The sequence below is a fragment of the Crocodylus porosus genome, unplaced genomic scaffold (assembly GCF_001723895.1).
Source record: "Crocodylus porosus isolate Cpor-Errol unplaced genomic scaffold, CroPor_comp1, whole genome shotgun sequence".
NCBI lineage: Eukaryota > Metazoa > Chordata > Crocodylia > Crocodylidae > Crocodylus > Crocodylus porosus.
The window spans coordinates 64,971,908-64,988,759 of NW_017728906.1; positions in this window are offsets into that span (position 1 = coordinate 64,971,908).

The window sequence follows — 16,852 nt, forward strand, 5'->3', positions numbered from 1 at the left end:
GGCCTCTCTGGAGGGGTAATCATTCCCAGTGCTTAGTCAAGTTGGGCCTTATGTTTTCGTACTTTCTCTCCCTGCTTTTCTGCTGTTTTCTTGCTTCTTTTTCACATGCAGACAGACACACGTATCTTGATTAGACAGGAGCCAGCAATTCCTGCATCGTACATATTCTTAAGCAAGTTCACATGTGCCTTTTTTCTGGCTGTTGACAGTGTTAAGAGTAGAGGCCCACTATTGTTTCTTACTGTGGTTCCAAGTGAAAGGCAGTAGTGACATACCCCCAATTACAATGAGGTTCAACCTAACTCCAACCAATGTCTTTCCATATGTATAAATGCGAAAAGAAATAGAATGAACAACAGTCCCTCTTCTTCTGTATGCACACATGCATTTTCCTATAGATTCAAAAGTCATTCCTCCCCTCCCTCTTGAATTTCTGTATTTCTGTGAGCATGTAAAAAAGGATCTGAATGCCTTTAAAGCCTTCATCAAAGCTCACTGAAGTCAATGGGAGTCCGATGTCAGTGGACTTTTGTTTTGGTCTTTGATAAGCATCCTGCAGAGGGATTGAGTTTAAAGGGTTTAATTTTGCTAAATAAAAATATCATCAAGTTTAGAACATTTAAACATTATAATCCTCAGTAAACATGCCTAAAGCTCACAAACCCCCATTTATGATCTGATTCAGAGTCTGTTGAAACCTGTGAGAAACCTCTCTATGACTGAAATAAGTTTTGGAGCAAGTTGTCAGGCCTTGACATAAGTTTTTCTGATATTCAAAGGGGTTGAGCTGGGCTTAGAAAAGGTCACACTAGTTTGTGGTTGCTTCTTGCACACACAAGGGTGAATAGCTCACTCCTAACATCAGCATGGAGCAGATAACTCATCCCATGCATTTTAAGGAAGGTGAAGCTATGCACCAACACCCTCTGAACCACTTCCTGTTCCTTCTTCAGAACCTTTCAAATGGAAAGAAAGTCTAAGAAAACCCAATGTTCTCTAGAGTTCAAGGAATTCAGGGACAGCACCGCTGATGCTTATTCCAGATTGCACCATCTACCCTACTTGTTACAAAGATAATGTCCTTCAGCTGTTACCTGAGTTACCATTAAACTGTTGCCACTCTCCATGACTCAGTAATAGATGTATGGAAGGTAGCAGTTCCTATGGAAAGAAAAGCACCATGGTAATTCTTAAAAGCTTTTGCAAGAGTATTGTATAAAGTGCATTTTAACACTAAATTTTGGGTAAAATTTTGCAAGAAATATGTCCTGTAACATACTATGTAGATTATACATAGAATTAGTCCTGTCCAGTCAGCCATACCTTTCAGCATGTCATTGCAATTATCTTGCTTCGTATAGTAAATGTAATTATAGATTACTGGCCCTGCAGACTCTCTAGTGAGGAACTGAACAAGTCCCCTTTCTGTCAAGACAGAATATGCACAAACACAAGAACAAAGAAAGTGGTAGGAGATAGTGGCTAGCTAGAGAAGGAAAATAACCTGGATAATCTTGCTACTTGCAGACTGTACCTGAAAACATCTGGTCTACCTGCCTGTTGGTCTGTCACGTTACCCGTGCCACTTTGACCAGATCAAAAGAGAATGCTGGATATAAGGCACTGACACAGTGTCTCAGGATATCTGGGTTTACATTTCTAACTCTGCAAGAATTATGTATTTAGTCCCAGGCTAGCTTAAATAAGGGGAACAAAACCTGATCTTTGCCTCCATTCTTGCTCCCAGGCAGATTAAAAGCTGAACCAACCTTTCCCTATGGCTGTAAATAGATGTCACATTAGTCCTCGGAAAAGGACTTTTGCCCTGGGGTCCTACAGATATACACTGTTCCATTTCAAATTCTTCTGAAGCTTGTGAGAAAAAAATGGGCTAATGCTTTTTCCTATGATATGGCTATGTATGTTTGTAAGGTTGCTGAACTTTTTCCCAGGGCAACCCTAGCAGGCTGTGTGCTCCTGCTGGCCACCTATGGATGCAAACAGAAGTGCAGCTCCTCGCTGCAACTGAGAAGATTTTGCAGGAAGCACTCTGATTTACAGCGATCCCCTGGAACAAACAAAAGTTCACTGTTGGTTCCAGTGGGAAGGGAATCTAACTGCTGCCTGCTGGTTTCCACTAACAACACCCCTCCTCTCTCCCAGCCTGTCCCTGTTTCAGAGTGGGAGGGTCAAAAGGGAAGAGAGGGAGCTTGTTTCACAGGCTCCCCAGCCAGTGCTGGAAGGTGGGGTGGGTGACTGAAACCCTTCCACCTCAGGGGGGCCCCCATACACCCGCCCCACCCTCCAGCTGGGGCTGAAAAAACCCCAGACCAAACTCCCTCCACTCCCTTCCCCCCTCCCATTCTGAAAACAGTACAGGCTGGCATGCAATGCATATATCATCATTGCTAGGTGTATGATAATTATCATATTTGTATGATAATTTCAACCCTTGTACAATGTACGATAGGTAATACTAAAAGTGTTCAAAATATATGATAATGTTTTTGTGTCATATGACCCAGTTCTCACTTACATTGAATTGGAATTTGACAGGGACTAAAGTGAGGGTGAGTAATATCTGCCATTTATCTTTAACTGGAGACTTGCAGTGAGCAATATAATGCAACTGCATAACAATCACATAACTAAATCTCATTGTGTAATTAGACACTAAAAGCTTTATTTTAAATGCTATACATGGTCTTCAGTCAATAGAAAGTTAAAGGAGTTTTGTGCTTGCCTCATTTGTAAATTCTAGGCATTCTAGGTTGCTGGAGCGTGGTAGTTGCCATGCTCCAGCAGACGTGATTAATCAAGTCTGCTCCAATGCACTGTAATTAGAGCGCATCACAGCAGCCTCCGCACTCATCTATAGGCACCCTTTATGTCTAATATATTTTTATGTTTCTCATAGAGGTATTATAAGCACTAATGCAGTGGTTATCAACCTTTTTAGATTCAAAACACTCCTTGGAAAATACCAGCTCTTACTTTTCGTTCTTTGTTTGATTACAGAAAAATAATAGCAATTTTTATGCTGCAAAGAACTCAGAAAAACCACAGTAGGTTTTATACTATTAATTCCAATTTGAAACATGTAGGTTTAACTTGGGATTCATGTTTGCACACCTACAGTGCACTCCATAACACCCTGATTGAGAATCACTGCTCTAATGAATTACTTGCTGCTTTTTGGAAAGTCCAGAATGGTCTAACGGCCCTAAGTCTCCAAATCTTTGGTCTGCCTCTAATAGGAAGGAGCAGTTTGTATTGTTCTTTTGTGACTGCCATTCTGAAATGCATGGGAGCTGTTTGTGGACCCTGGCGGGAGCTGAAACAACCCTCGTCTTCGAACCTCCGACTTTCGTTCTTGATTAATGAAAACATTCTTGGCAAATGCTTTCGCTTTGGTCCGTCTTGCGCCGGTCCAAGAATTTCACCTCTAGCGGCACAATACGAATGCCCCCAGCCGTCCCTCTTAATCATGGCCCCAGTTCCGAAAACCAACAAAATGAGTGACAATCATAGTGCAAGACCAATTCAATAGGATTTCTATACTTCTTCTATATCACTCAGCATCATTGTAGCAAAATACTTCTTCGAAAAGTTATAGGTATATGGCAATGTCCTCAGTGGATTTATAGATTTTTCTGTCACTCTTGGAAAATGAAGGCACTATTAGTATAATATTTTGAGGGGAGGGTTAAGGGGAAGGAAGTTTTTGCAACATGTTCTGAAGATGGATCTAGGGTCAGATAATGTCTTTCAGAAACTTGTTTCACAACTGGATACACAGGCCATGAACAATTTATATCATCCTCATGCTTCTCATCCATTTCATCTTAAGCTTTGTGTAATGCACTATTTTAAAAAAGCCTAGCCTGGTGAATTAGGAACATCAGTGTGGTCAGTGATGAGTGACTGACAGGTGAAGAGATCAGGATCTTGGCTTTGAAAAGCAGTAGAATAGGGGCCAGTGGGAGAATGGGAGCACAGGAGTGACAAGCTCACAGCAGCCTGTCCATCCTTCTGAGTAGCTGAACTCACAGGTGATCGGTAGGGCCTCCCCCAAGACTGGCCCTTAACTTGGCACCACTCAGGATGGGGCAGTTTTTGTCCTGCATGGCCAGGCAATGTGTTTAGGAGGGCGGGGCACTAAGCTGCGGTACAGAAGTATAGGAGTGGATATGGGGCTTTTGGCGTGCCCACTGGCCCACCCACAAATTGTGCCCCCTCCCCACCCCTGGACTCAGGAGGCAGTAGTCACCCCTGGCTGAACTACTGCATTCTGTGCAAGCTGAAACCTTTGCATAACTTTCACTCTCAGTCTTACATACAGCAAGTTATTGTCATCCAGTCTGGGAGTGATGAATGAATAGATTGCTGTAGCCAGATCCTTACTTGTGGGGAGGAGTCAAAATTTCCTAGCAAAATGGAGATAGAAGAAAGTCTTTTTTACCATTGACTTTCAAGTTAAGTTCAGTGTTTCAAGAGGGCACTGAGGATTTTCTCACCCTTATCAAGAGGTAGAAAATATTTTGCTTGGAGACTAGGGGCACATCCCGATGAGTGCCCATATGCAGGGGTGCACAATCTCCGCAGGACAAAAAGCGGTGGCATATATTTGTGTCGCTGCTGTTTGTCCCTAGGTATGCCCCTGCATGCACACTCCGGCACACTGCAAATTAGCACCGGATCTCCCAGTGTCAAAAAAACCCTATTGCACTGCGAATTAGCAATGGGACAAACATGCATGTGTAACATGAAGTTTGTGGTATTGCAAATGGGCTTGCAGCACCACAAATTGAACATTTGCACCCTTGGGGTCCTTAAACACATTTATTTTCTTTTGCCTGGGTTGAGGGTGAGCTAACTGCTCTGTATTTTGGAGCTAGTGTTCTCTGAGTATTGTGATACCACTAAGCAGAAGAGAGAATACTAGAACACAAATTAATGTCATCACCTAGTGTGCCTCACTGCTTGAGTTGATACTGAAAAGCCTTGGGCACAGTCTTTGGGATCTGACAAACAGAAGCCTTGGAAAGATTCTTCCTAAATGCACATAGACATATGCCCTGAGTTAGCTATTACTCACATATGCAAGCACCTAGCAGGAGGGAGGAGCACACTAGAAGCCTCCCTGATCTTGTGCATCCCAAGGAAAGGCCTGGCAGAACTAACATCCTCAAGGGTCCCAAGAACAGCAGGACTGCCCACTCTGTGCCCTGCCCCATTTAAATGCTGTTCTGCTGTCACAAAACAGGGGAGTAGTTAGGACTGAGATGCACCTTAAACCAGAGAGTGTTTTGCATTGAAAAGGGTGGGGGGCAGGAGGCACAGCAATGGGAACTTCTGGAAGGATTTGGTCTGCTTCTAAAAGCAGAGCTAAAATGATACAGTATTGCTATTATTATTATAACTCTCTGGAATCACATCCAGGGTAGATCTTAACCGTTGCATCAGTAGCTGTATGTATAACTTATACCTGCTCTGCCTCTGACTTGACCCCATCCAGTACTGTGGAGGGAGAGGAACCAAGAAAGCCTCTGGCTCCCCATGGCAGAGAACAGGGAGTCCCCAGTGCTGCAAAACTGCCACAAAACAACTGAACCCTGCAGTGCTGAACATGAGGGCTTTGGTCTTAAAGGGGCAGTACAAGAAAAACACAATAAAACACAACAATAAACCAGTTTAATTGATCAGAAACTGGTTTAACAGAACATATGTTCAGTGCACATAAACTAGTTTCAAAATGGCTGAAACTGGTTTAAGATAAACCTGATTGAATGTAGTATCAGATTTAACTGATTTGGGTCAAACTGGTTTATGAAACTTCTGTCCCAGACCCCTTCCTGGTTCAAGTTAAATCAGAGTCCTCCAGCATCCCAGCATGCTTTCCAGCCTTGGGCTGGGCTGTGCTGTCTGTTCCTGAGAGCAGGGCTGGCCCTGCCCTTCTGCTCCTGAGCTGGAGCAGCCCAGTCTGTGTGGTGGAGGTGGCTCCCCCAGGCAAACCCCATCTGGGGCCAGGGACTGGGGTTAAACACTCATTCCCCAGCTCAAACATACTGCTGGCTGCAATTATGGACTACAAGTCCCAGAGGCACCTGAAAGCAGGAAGAAGTGATGAGCAACACTGCAGAGTCCTGCTGATGTAGTTTATGACTGCAAACCCCAGGGATCTTGGGGGCAGCAGGAAGAGGAAACAAACAGCCAGAGAGCTGTGTTCTAGCACCCCTTTCTTCCCCTCCATCCCTCCCAACCAGCTTCTGACATGAACCACTGCAGGCATGTGGCTGCATTTCCTGAATCAAAGGTAAATGTTTGCTCACTTCTGTTTCAATTTAATCTCTGCATTTTAGATTTTTGATTGTCTGGACCTAGCCTTAAGGATGAAATATGTTCAGGGCAAGGTACAGTTTTGTAGATTCACTCTTCACCCAACTTTTAAAACTTTCTTTGTGTGTTATATAATTTCCACAGCAGGGAACGTAAGAGGCCTAATATTATAACAGTGTAAATAGATTGAATATCTAAGGTTGAGTAATACTAGTAATTCACAAACTATATTTGTATCAGTTTTTAGGAATTGAGCTATTCATGTTCATGTGTGCAAAAAGCGAATCAAGATAAATCAGTTTCATTAAAGTACAGCAAAAATAATTGGAGTTAGAAATTCACATCAGTACAGTAGGTATATGAAAAGCCATAGGCACCACCATGGACAGATCTAGGATATTCTCAAGGGGGAGTTCAGTACACTATCCCTTAGACCGGAGGTTCTCAAACTGTGGTCTGTGGACCACTGCTGGCCCATGAGCTCCATTCAGGTGGTCTGCAGGAAGGTTGTGAAGCAGTTGAGAATATCTGCACTTGTATGTTAAGACTACTGATATTAAAATGAGTTGTGTGCTTTTTTTTGTTTTACAAATCAAAGTTTATTCAGTTGTCTGCTTAGACCCTCAGCAATTGTCAAGTGGTCTGTGAAAAAAACCTTTGAGAATCACTGCCTTAAACTATAAGGGGTTGGGGATATGGCATGGCTGGAGCTGCTGGGCCAATGGAGGAGACTCAGGAGCAAGGCAGGGAGCAGGCACAGAAAGAAGGGGGACCCACCCATCACTGGGGCTGTTTTCCCTGGACAACCCAGGGGGTGGAAGGAGTCCCAGAGCCATTCATGTCTGACCCTCCCATCCACTTACGTTCCCTGCTGGCTAGGTGGAAGAAGCAACTCTGCTGCTGTACTCCCCTGGATCCATATTAGCCCTCAAATGAGGTACAAGTATTTTGTAGGGATTTGCATGGTGTTTCTGTACTGATGTTTTACCCTGGTTGAGGTTTTCATCTTGTAGGCTGGGTTGAGTACATACATAAAACTCTACGAGTCCTAAAAACAGAAATTGCTTGGTGCTCATTCCCTCTGTAGAGCAAAGCATGGAGCTACATAAATCCTTTCTGAGACAGACTGGGTGCCTGTACACTTGCCCAGGGGTAAGGAGGGGCTGTTTTAATAGAAGCGGTTCCACGACACCCGCTTTAATTAAAATGGTTCACCGTCACATGTATTAAGCCCCCTCCATCCGCCCAAATTTTAAAAAGGCTATGAGGGTGCTTTAACTAAAGTTCATTCAATGAGTTTTAGTTAAAGCACCCCTACAACCATTTTAAAACATGTGGGGGCGGGGGGGGGCTTAATACACTGGTGGCATTGCTGGAGCATTCTAATTAGAACACAGAGCAGACTGGATTAACCTGATGTGTTCTGATGAGCAGACTCCAACACGTTCTAATTAGAACGTGAACCAGCACATCTATAGGCAGACATTATGATCTAGTTCCTTATCAGTCATTTCAAGCAGACTTCAGTGTTTCAAGTGCTGGGACTTTCTGGGAGATGATAAGGAAACTAGATGTGAACAATATTTAGAATGTCAAAAAATAATAGAACATGGTCTATTTCTAGCACCCTAAACAAAAATTCTATTTGATCACTGGGATAGTTTCAAGACTGGGATTTTGCAAGACTAACAGCCACATGGCTTGTCACATATTTAACAAAGATTGTTTGAGTAAGAGTCATTTTTCATCTCCTTTCTCCTAAAATTAACGTTTGACTCTAAACTGAAGAAGTATCTCAGGCTGTGGCAGAAGTTCCAGCATCAGATGGAGCTGCCACTGCCCAACCACCAGAGAGCTTTCACATCCACATGCTTCTCACAATTGCATTCAACTATACTCAGCAACTCTAGTGCCAAAGCGCAAAGTCAGCTTTGGGAAGGCACCAGCTGCTGAATGGACTGCAACAGACGGCTGAAGATGGGGGACTGTCTATACAGGCCTTCAGATAACTGCCAGATGTTGGTAGAAGTCTTACTCTGCACAAAAGTGATGGATTAACACTGCCAGCAGAAAGGAGCAAAGTTTTAAACATGAACACGCTCCCAGTTTTGCCTGCAGAAATGGAATTCTATTGAGAAAACCCTATAGCAAAAGCTAGATCTCATTTGTGTACATCTTAGACAAGGAAGTTGGCAGAATCAGCTGTGAATTTAGACTTGGGAATGCTAAAAGTTCCTTTCATTGAGCAAGATTTTTTTGGGAGAGGTGATATCTTTATCCCAACCATGCAGTTGTTCTAATGAAAGTTAGACAAGCTTTCAAATTAGAGTTGCCAACTCTGACTGAAACTATTTCAGGAGATTGTTTTTCCCAACATGATGTAATGTTTTTAATTGTACTGTTTAACTCGTTCACAATATCAATCTTCCAGATTGCTTTCAATAGTCACTGGGAGATCGATGCTGATTCTGGTAGACTCTTGGCCAATTTGGGAGGGTTGGCAACCCTATTTCAAATGCAACGCATTCTTTTTCAAGTCTGAGGAGAAATATGCATTGTACATGAAAGCTTGTTTAACTTTATCTCAACCGTGCAGTTGGTCCAAGAAAAGATATCACCCTTCAAAAAAAATCCGTGCCTGTCACAATTCCTGGGCCTTCATAGCTACAACAGCACTTAAACACTGACATTTCTTTGAGCAATTAATCTTTTTCAAAATGCTTTTTGATTTTTAAGGCAGTTTTCTATGTAGAACAGTTGTTCGGGGTTTGGGGGCCCTCCTCTGGCCAGTCTTAGTTATGTAATTTTCTTCAAATGTGAGCAGAATCTACAAACGACAGCAGGCTATGACAGACTGCAATAACTTCTCTCCATTCTCATAATGGCACCATTAAATTGCCAGCAATCTGAAGAACAAAAAGAAAAGGGCCCAGGGCCTCCAAACATTTTTATTTGGCTTAAACAGGACACCTTCATGTTTTCTACATTGTCATTTTGCAAGATGACACATTGGGGTGACTGGTGCCTCCTGAGTGCAGAGGGGCACAAGTTGCAGGCAGGCCTGGGGTGGGCCAAAACCCCCCTATCAACTCCTATACTTCTGCGCCACAGCTTAGTGCTCCCCCCGCCACAACACACCGCCAGTCTGAGTGGCAAAAAAGCTGCCCCACTTTCAGGGGCCAATCTCGGGGGCTGGGGGACGTGCCCCCCTCCCACCAGTTGCCTGTGCGACACAGAAAAGCACCACTTTCCCACACACAATCATTCCGATTCTCATTGTAAGCCAGTATTTAGATATAAATTGGTAATCTGTCTACCACAATGGAAGTTCAAACATTGAGTACCAGCCACTGAAATCACCAGTGTTTCTGGCCTCGTCTGAGTTACATCAGTGAAGCTTAGGAATTGTTCCACCAAAGTCAGGAAATCACATTGCTTTGATATAGAAACTGGTGTTGTTGAGAGCCAAGATTCCTACCTCTTCTTCAAGGTAAAACTCTGGCTGCAATGAAAATAAATGGGAGACTTTCCCATGACTCCATTAGAGGCTTATTTCAAATCCTCCGTTGCTCACAAATGAACAGGAAACATTTCATGATTCACAGGCCCCCTTTTGGCCTGGCTACATTTCAGATCATTGCTACCACGATTTATTACTTATTAAAAGTGAAAATGCTTCAAATATGTTACATTTCTTCAGCCATGAAAATCATTCCATGTCCACTCATTCAATGTACAATAGATTAATGGAAGAATCAGCTTCAAGGAAGGGAAGGTCAGCTACATACAGCAGTACCTGCAAGTTCAGCCTGTCTTCAGCTTCTTTTACTGAAGTGTGGCAATGCCAAGGGACACTCAGTCAACCTTTAAGCTGCTTGTACGCACCACATGGGTTTACTTCGGTTTAATTCTCCCTAAATTGAAGTGGTAGGTTTTTAAAAACACGGCTTCAATTTAGGGCAAAGTAAACCCCTGTGGCATCTACACAAGGGTTGGGCCCGATCCTTATCTGCTTCTCTGGCAGTGGGGAGGCAGGGAGAGGGCAAGCTGCCAGTGGGCCGAATGGTCCGAGTTGTGTGTGTGTGGGGGGGTGCTTCCCTCTGCGTCAGCAGTGGTGCCACCCAGGTGGCACCTGCTCGCAGACACCCAAGCCTGGGCAGTCCTGGGGGCACCACAGCCGCAGAGGAAGCACCGGGCCCCCAGGCAGTAGGCAGGCAGGCAGGCTCCGGGGAGATCCATACAAAGAAAAATCAGGCTTGCCACTTTTTTTTTTTTTCCTTCAGTGGAGCCTGCCTACATGGGCTGCTGCTGGGTTCCCTACATGGGCTGCCTGCACAGCCCCTGAGCAGCACAGGGCCTGGTGCTTCCCTTCACAGCTGTAAGATAACAAACTAAACACCCTGGACATGTTTTATTTTGCTGCATCCCAAAATCATTTAATGCACAATATGCTGCCAACAGTGTAAACAGCCGCACCACTAAAGCACATTACGCCACCAACAGTGTAAACAGCCACACCATTAAAATGGTACAAAAAGGCATTTAAGCTGCTTTGAAGGCCAATTTTGTGGCGTGTACAAAGGGCCTAAAATTTCCAGTCTGCAAATTGTACTAGGGCTTTATTTATTAAGAAGCCATTTGCTGAAATAAAGAACTTGGACTGTCTTAACAAACTTAGAAAAAACTGTGCTGAAATTCCCTAGGCAGCTTGTTAGATAATAGTGCCCAAGGCCTGCTCAGCATCACCAATATTTTCAACACTTGAATTATTTACAGATTGTTAAGACTGAGTGTCTCATTCACCATCAATTAGAATTCAGCTTTGTGTTAGTTAAGGCTGTTTAAGGCAGTCACATTAATCTAGGTAGTCTAGCACACAAGAAGAAATACAGTTGTTTTTGCCCTCAAACCTCGGACTCAGATAACATATACTAAATAGAAAACCAATGTCCTAGGGTACTTGTTAATGAGAGAGAAATTTTTTGTGAAAAGACATTGAAAATATTGCAGTCCATACACTGTTGTTTAGGATTTGTTTTTCCTCAAGTGATCCATATTTGAACTGTAATAAAGTTTTTCAGCAGATGTGTCTGAACAGCTTTATTAGGCTTTCACTTGGGAGTGCTGCAAGTTTAATTACTTTAAAACATTATGCATGAAGGAAATCTGCATTCTCTATCAACATTTACTCTTTGGCTGACTTTGCTATTGTATCTGAAGACATGCATCTGTTCTGGGAATGTTTTTAATCAAATTACTTTTTATTTTGATTTCTCCAATATTAAAAGAGGGCATATAACCAAGGCCCTGGGCACCCTGACACACAATACAAAAATATAAATAAAATTAAACAACATCTTGCCACCTACATCCAATAAGTCAAAATCCTCTACAGGTTACACAGCTTTTCCCAGCTCATCATATCTGAAGGTCCAAATGCCATCCAGCCTCACTGTCATAGGCAGCCTTTTCTCAAATATGCGTGCCTGGAACCCTGCCTGCCTGAGCAGGCTTGGGCTATTTTAGATAAAGGGAAAAATTTGTGCCAGAGGAGAAGACCTTTGACAGAGTGCTTCACTTCTCTTTTAAACTGTGTGGCGACATCCAGATGTGCGTGGACATTTGGTTCTCCAGTGACAACTAGCAGCGGTGCACCTTGTGCTACTGCTAGTTGTCCCCAAGGAACACCTGTACCAAGTACCTTACGGCGCGCAGCAAGTTACCCCGGGTGGGGTAGGGGAGGTTGGGGTCAGCACTGAGTTGGTCCCAGCAACCTTAACTGTGGTCTTGGGGGCCTCCCAGGGCTGCAACAACAGCAATCCTGCCATGAGGAGCCTGGCCGGCAGCTGGAGCATGGCTTCATCCAGCCCAACTCCAGGTTTGTGCAGCACAGGCTGCCCCCACATGCACTGCTCCACCTTTTTTTCCTGCAGGTTTTTTGACCCCTGGACATACAGTGGTAAACTCCCCCGCTGGCCTTGCTCCCTTGCAGTGCAGAGAACAACTGAACGCGTGGTACATGGTGCTGCAGACATATCTATGGATCACAGTTGTGGGCGTATGATTATCCCAGTAGTAGAATGCCAGACCATTTTAGATGAGTTGAACCTTAGGTATTTGTTGAATTGCATATATTTCCAAAGCAGAGATGCTGTATAGGTTGCTGTACAACAAGTAAGCAGCACAAACACCTTTCTGGAAAGAATCTTCAAGCCACAAGGATTGCTGTTACCTGAATGGTTAAAAATGAAGCAATGTGAAGGAGGCTGTCAGAAAATGATTGTTCTCAGAAGACTCACAGGAATGTTATAGACAGTAAAAGTTCTTGCCAGAAAGCACATATTAAATCCCCTCATTTTATAGCATACATTGCTTTTTGTACATCTAACTATTGGGATTTAACATTGTTAAATATTTACACCAGAATAAGAGAACAAAAAACCTAATAATGTTAAGATAAAAGCATAAATAAATTCTTGCCATCTGAATTTAGCCAGTTGACCCAATACTGATTTTTCCTTGCTGAAATAGACTGTGAAGTCATGTTTGTATCTGAACAACTACTCCTCACACTTGTGTTCTAAGACAATAAAATCTTGTAGAGAAGGCAAAGCTCATGAGGTGAAGTGCTATAGCAATAGGCAACAATGAGGATCAAGAATGTCTCCAATGTGCCATCAGACTTCTACATAGTCCTGCACAGGAATTGCACACATTTTCTTTGAACCAGTTTGGCTCATCATTAGGGGCAAATCTAGACTGTCTGGCCTGTGACCAGTTTGATACTGTCATTCTTATGAAGTAGGGTTACCCTACGTCCTGGTTTTCCTCAACACATCCTTCTTTTTGGTCCTCTGTCCTCCATCTGGACGGGTTTTTGAAATGCAAGAATAGTTTATGTAGCTTAGGCTACAGAAGGGAGACCCTGAAAGTTAACCCTAAATATCCATGTAGACATGCCTGCCATTTTTTCTGTAATATTAGCATATTAGAGCCAAAAATATAATGAAGGTCATTAAGAATCCTGTGTCAGCAGTTGGAAATTACAGAGCTTTATTCAGCCTCAATTTTTCATTCTTTGCACCATCCCTCAGAGGTGTAGCTAGCTGTTTCAACATCCTTAGCAGAAGGTGGGGGAAGGGAAAGTTTTACCTGCCATGGTACAGGCTCTCTGCTCTCTGGCTGCTTCTGTGGCTGTGGCTATGGGACAGGCTTTATGGCATGGATTCCCCATGGTCCACCATTGTGACAACCCACTCTAAATCAATACATGGAGCTGGTGTTACATTAGTTATACTGCTACTCCTTACTATCTAGCTTCCTGATACTGAAAGAGAAGGAACAAGATTTCAGAGTAATGAGTTTATTTTCTTGGATAAGAGATAAATCTTGGAGAGTTTTTTCTTTTAACAGACTATAAAGCCTTCAGCGGTATTACTTAATGATTTATGGCCTTCATTCCTAGAGCAGTATAGTTTGCTGATCTGCAACCTCCCCTGGAAAATGATGACCATCAAGGCAGCCTTGGAAAACAAATCTGTCTTGGGTTATAGGCAGCCTCCAGCAACAGGCTACCGAACTCCCATTGAGAAATCAGGGTTTGCAACTGAACCTGATGCTGGATGTGCCCCCTTGTCATTACAGACCACATCATCACTGGACTAAACAACATGGATTGTAACATCTGGGGTTCATTCACCTGCTCTTCTGCCAACCTTACATATGCCACCACCTGCTTACAGTGGTCCTCTGCTGTCTACAGGGGACAACTGGAGCAATCCTTGCATGAAAGAATGAATAGAATCCAATGTGACATGAAGTCCAAGAATACATAGAAGTCTATGGTGGCACACTTCAACCTTCCTGGACAGTCCATTACTGACCTCAGAGAAGTTGTTTTAAAACAAAATAAATTTAAAAGCAGACTTGAGTGTGAAATTGAGAGACACGGAAACATCCACAGACTGGATTGTGTAAAGTATGGTCTTAAAAGAGTCTCTAAATTCTTATCCCGTTACCTGACTGGCAGAGGACTGGGGAACTGTGGGTGTTAATATGAATAGTTGACAGTCCAAAGGTTATAAATCCAAGGCCATAGCAGAAGTGATTGACTGTGGCACCTCAGATTCCAACACAAACTGCAAATTCTGCTAAATACCTTGTCACAAGGACATGAAAAAGGAAAGGATCTAACTAGCTTTTATAACCTTTATGTTCCTCTGCAAGTTAATAGATTTGTTTATCCTCTTTGATCTCTTCAACTCACCTTCATCTCTCTCAGTAGTACCACCTTCTTTCTTCCTGCTTCCCATTTTATGTATTTAAATGACCTTGTTCCTTTCTATTTAGTACCCCTGCTCTCTGCAAGCCCATTCATAGCCTCTGATAAAGTAAGCTGTAACCTCTCAGAGCAAGTTAGTCTATAAGGTGAGTCTTTGTTCTGCTTGCTGCCTACTTCATTCCCAATAAGCTATTAATAATTACTTTTAGTTATTACAGGTATCAAGAAGATGCCCACACCACAATCCTGTGGTGTAGTTACAAGCTATTTATACAGAATAGCCATTCTTGTTGTCATTTTAAAGTTTTCTGTCATTTATTGGATAAATTCCAGCCAAATCTGTAAAAATGGAACACATCTGAAAGTCCTGCCCTTCAAACTCCAGTTCTTCAGAGACAATTTTTATATGAAGATGTCTCTTTATTGCCCTCCACTGGTCAAACCACAAATTCTGTCTTTTCAATTATAACTTCATACCATAATATCATTTTCCTTGCATACAACATGCCCCCAAATAAGATAAACACTTTGTTTTTGAAAGGCAGAATGAAGGGGAAAAAACAATGGTGAGTTCCAGTAAATAACTGAGCAGCAGCTTCTGCAGCTACAGTCTCTACCAGCGGGGAAGAGGACGTATCCACAGCCAGCACACCTAGAGACCAACTGTGTTGGCCTCAGTGTATCACATGGGGCACATCTACACAACATGCATTAATGTGTTAGCTCAATTTACTGCATAGTAACGGCAGGCATCTACACGTGTGTACCCTTACTGCACTGTAAAAATGGCAAAGCATGACTAAATTTGATACCTGCAAGTGCATGATTAGTTGAAGCACAGTAACACACGTGTAAACATGACCCGGTGTTTTTAGTGTCAGTTCTGCCTACCCACTAGGGTGCCATCCTGAGCCCAGCCCCAGGGCTCTTGGCTGGCTGCTTCTCCTCCACAGAGCTGGGCTGCTCTGTGGCAGCCCCTACCTGCAGACTATAAAAGCCTGCAGCCATTTTGTGTCCTGGGGTGTACACACCAGGACCTTGGAGCACTGCAGGCCCCTTGTGCCCCCTGGATAGGATGCAAGCTGTCTCTGCCAGAGCTCCTGCTGTATGCATTGTTTGGCAGGAGGGTGGGGGGGGGTGAGAGTGAGCTGCCAGAAGGCTGAGCAGTTCCTGAGCTCCAGAGAGGGCCAGTGCTTCCCTCCACAGCAGTGGCAGTACTCCCCCAGGCAGCACCCAGGCACCCAGCCCAGGTGGTCCTGGGGAATACCATAGCCACAGAGGCCACTGGGCCCCCACACACCTCAGCAGGGTTGTGGCCAGTAGTGTAAATTGCAGGGCACAAATGGAGCAACAGCTCCAGATGCCAATTCAGAGGGCGTGACAAATAGGCAGCCCCTAGGGAGCCCAAGCCACCACCACAGCAACCCATATTCAGGGAGTCGCACTAAGGCAGCAGCAGGCTGTGCTGCTGCCACAACCGCAGCAGCCTCTGCACAAGGAGGTAGGTACTCACTACCCCCACTTCCCCTGTGCTGCCTGGGGTGCCAAAAGTCTCAGTTACACCTCTGATTGTGGCTACCTCTTGAGACTCTTGTTGGAAAGCATATATCCAGTTCTGCATACCTTCATGCTTTTCATTTTGCTGGAAGCAGGTTCATCTCCCACTTTGTTTTGGAAGGCTACCCTGGACCATCACCTTAGGTGTCCTGAAGCTACCCTGCCCTCTGAGCCTAGATGCTTTTATTGCTGTAAGAACCTGGTCACCTCTGAGTATCAGAAAGCTGCCAGCTGGGGCTCTTGCCTTTCTTACAGTGCCAGGAAGTTGTCTTGTAGGATGACAGGATCAAAACAACAGAAAAAAAGTTGAGCAACTATGTTGGTCATATTTTGCAGCCAGTGCAATTAAAAGCCTCCAAAAACTACTTGTGAGGATAAACTCAAGCATAAGGGGCAGCTGCCATGGCCTGAAAGGTGGGGGGAATGATAAATGTGTTGAGACTCAGGTGATTTTCATCTGTACTCTCCTCCACAGTTGTTGAGGGCAGCAGCTGAAATTAATCCTGATTTTAGCTAAAACAAATAAGCCAAGAGAAGAGGAGGGTGACTTTCCCTGTAGCTGTACAGCTTAAGGTCAGTTTGCTCCACCCTCCCTAACCCAATTAATGCCTGTTACTTTGATGGAGAGCCTTTCAGTTCGAATGTTGTGGCCAATTTTGTTAAATTTCATTCCTC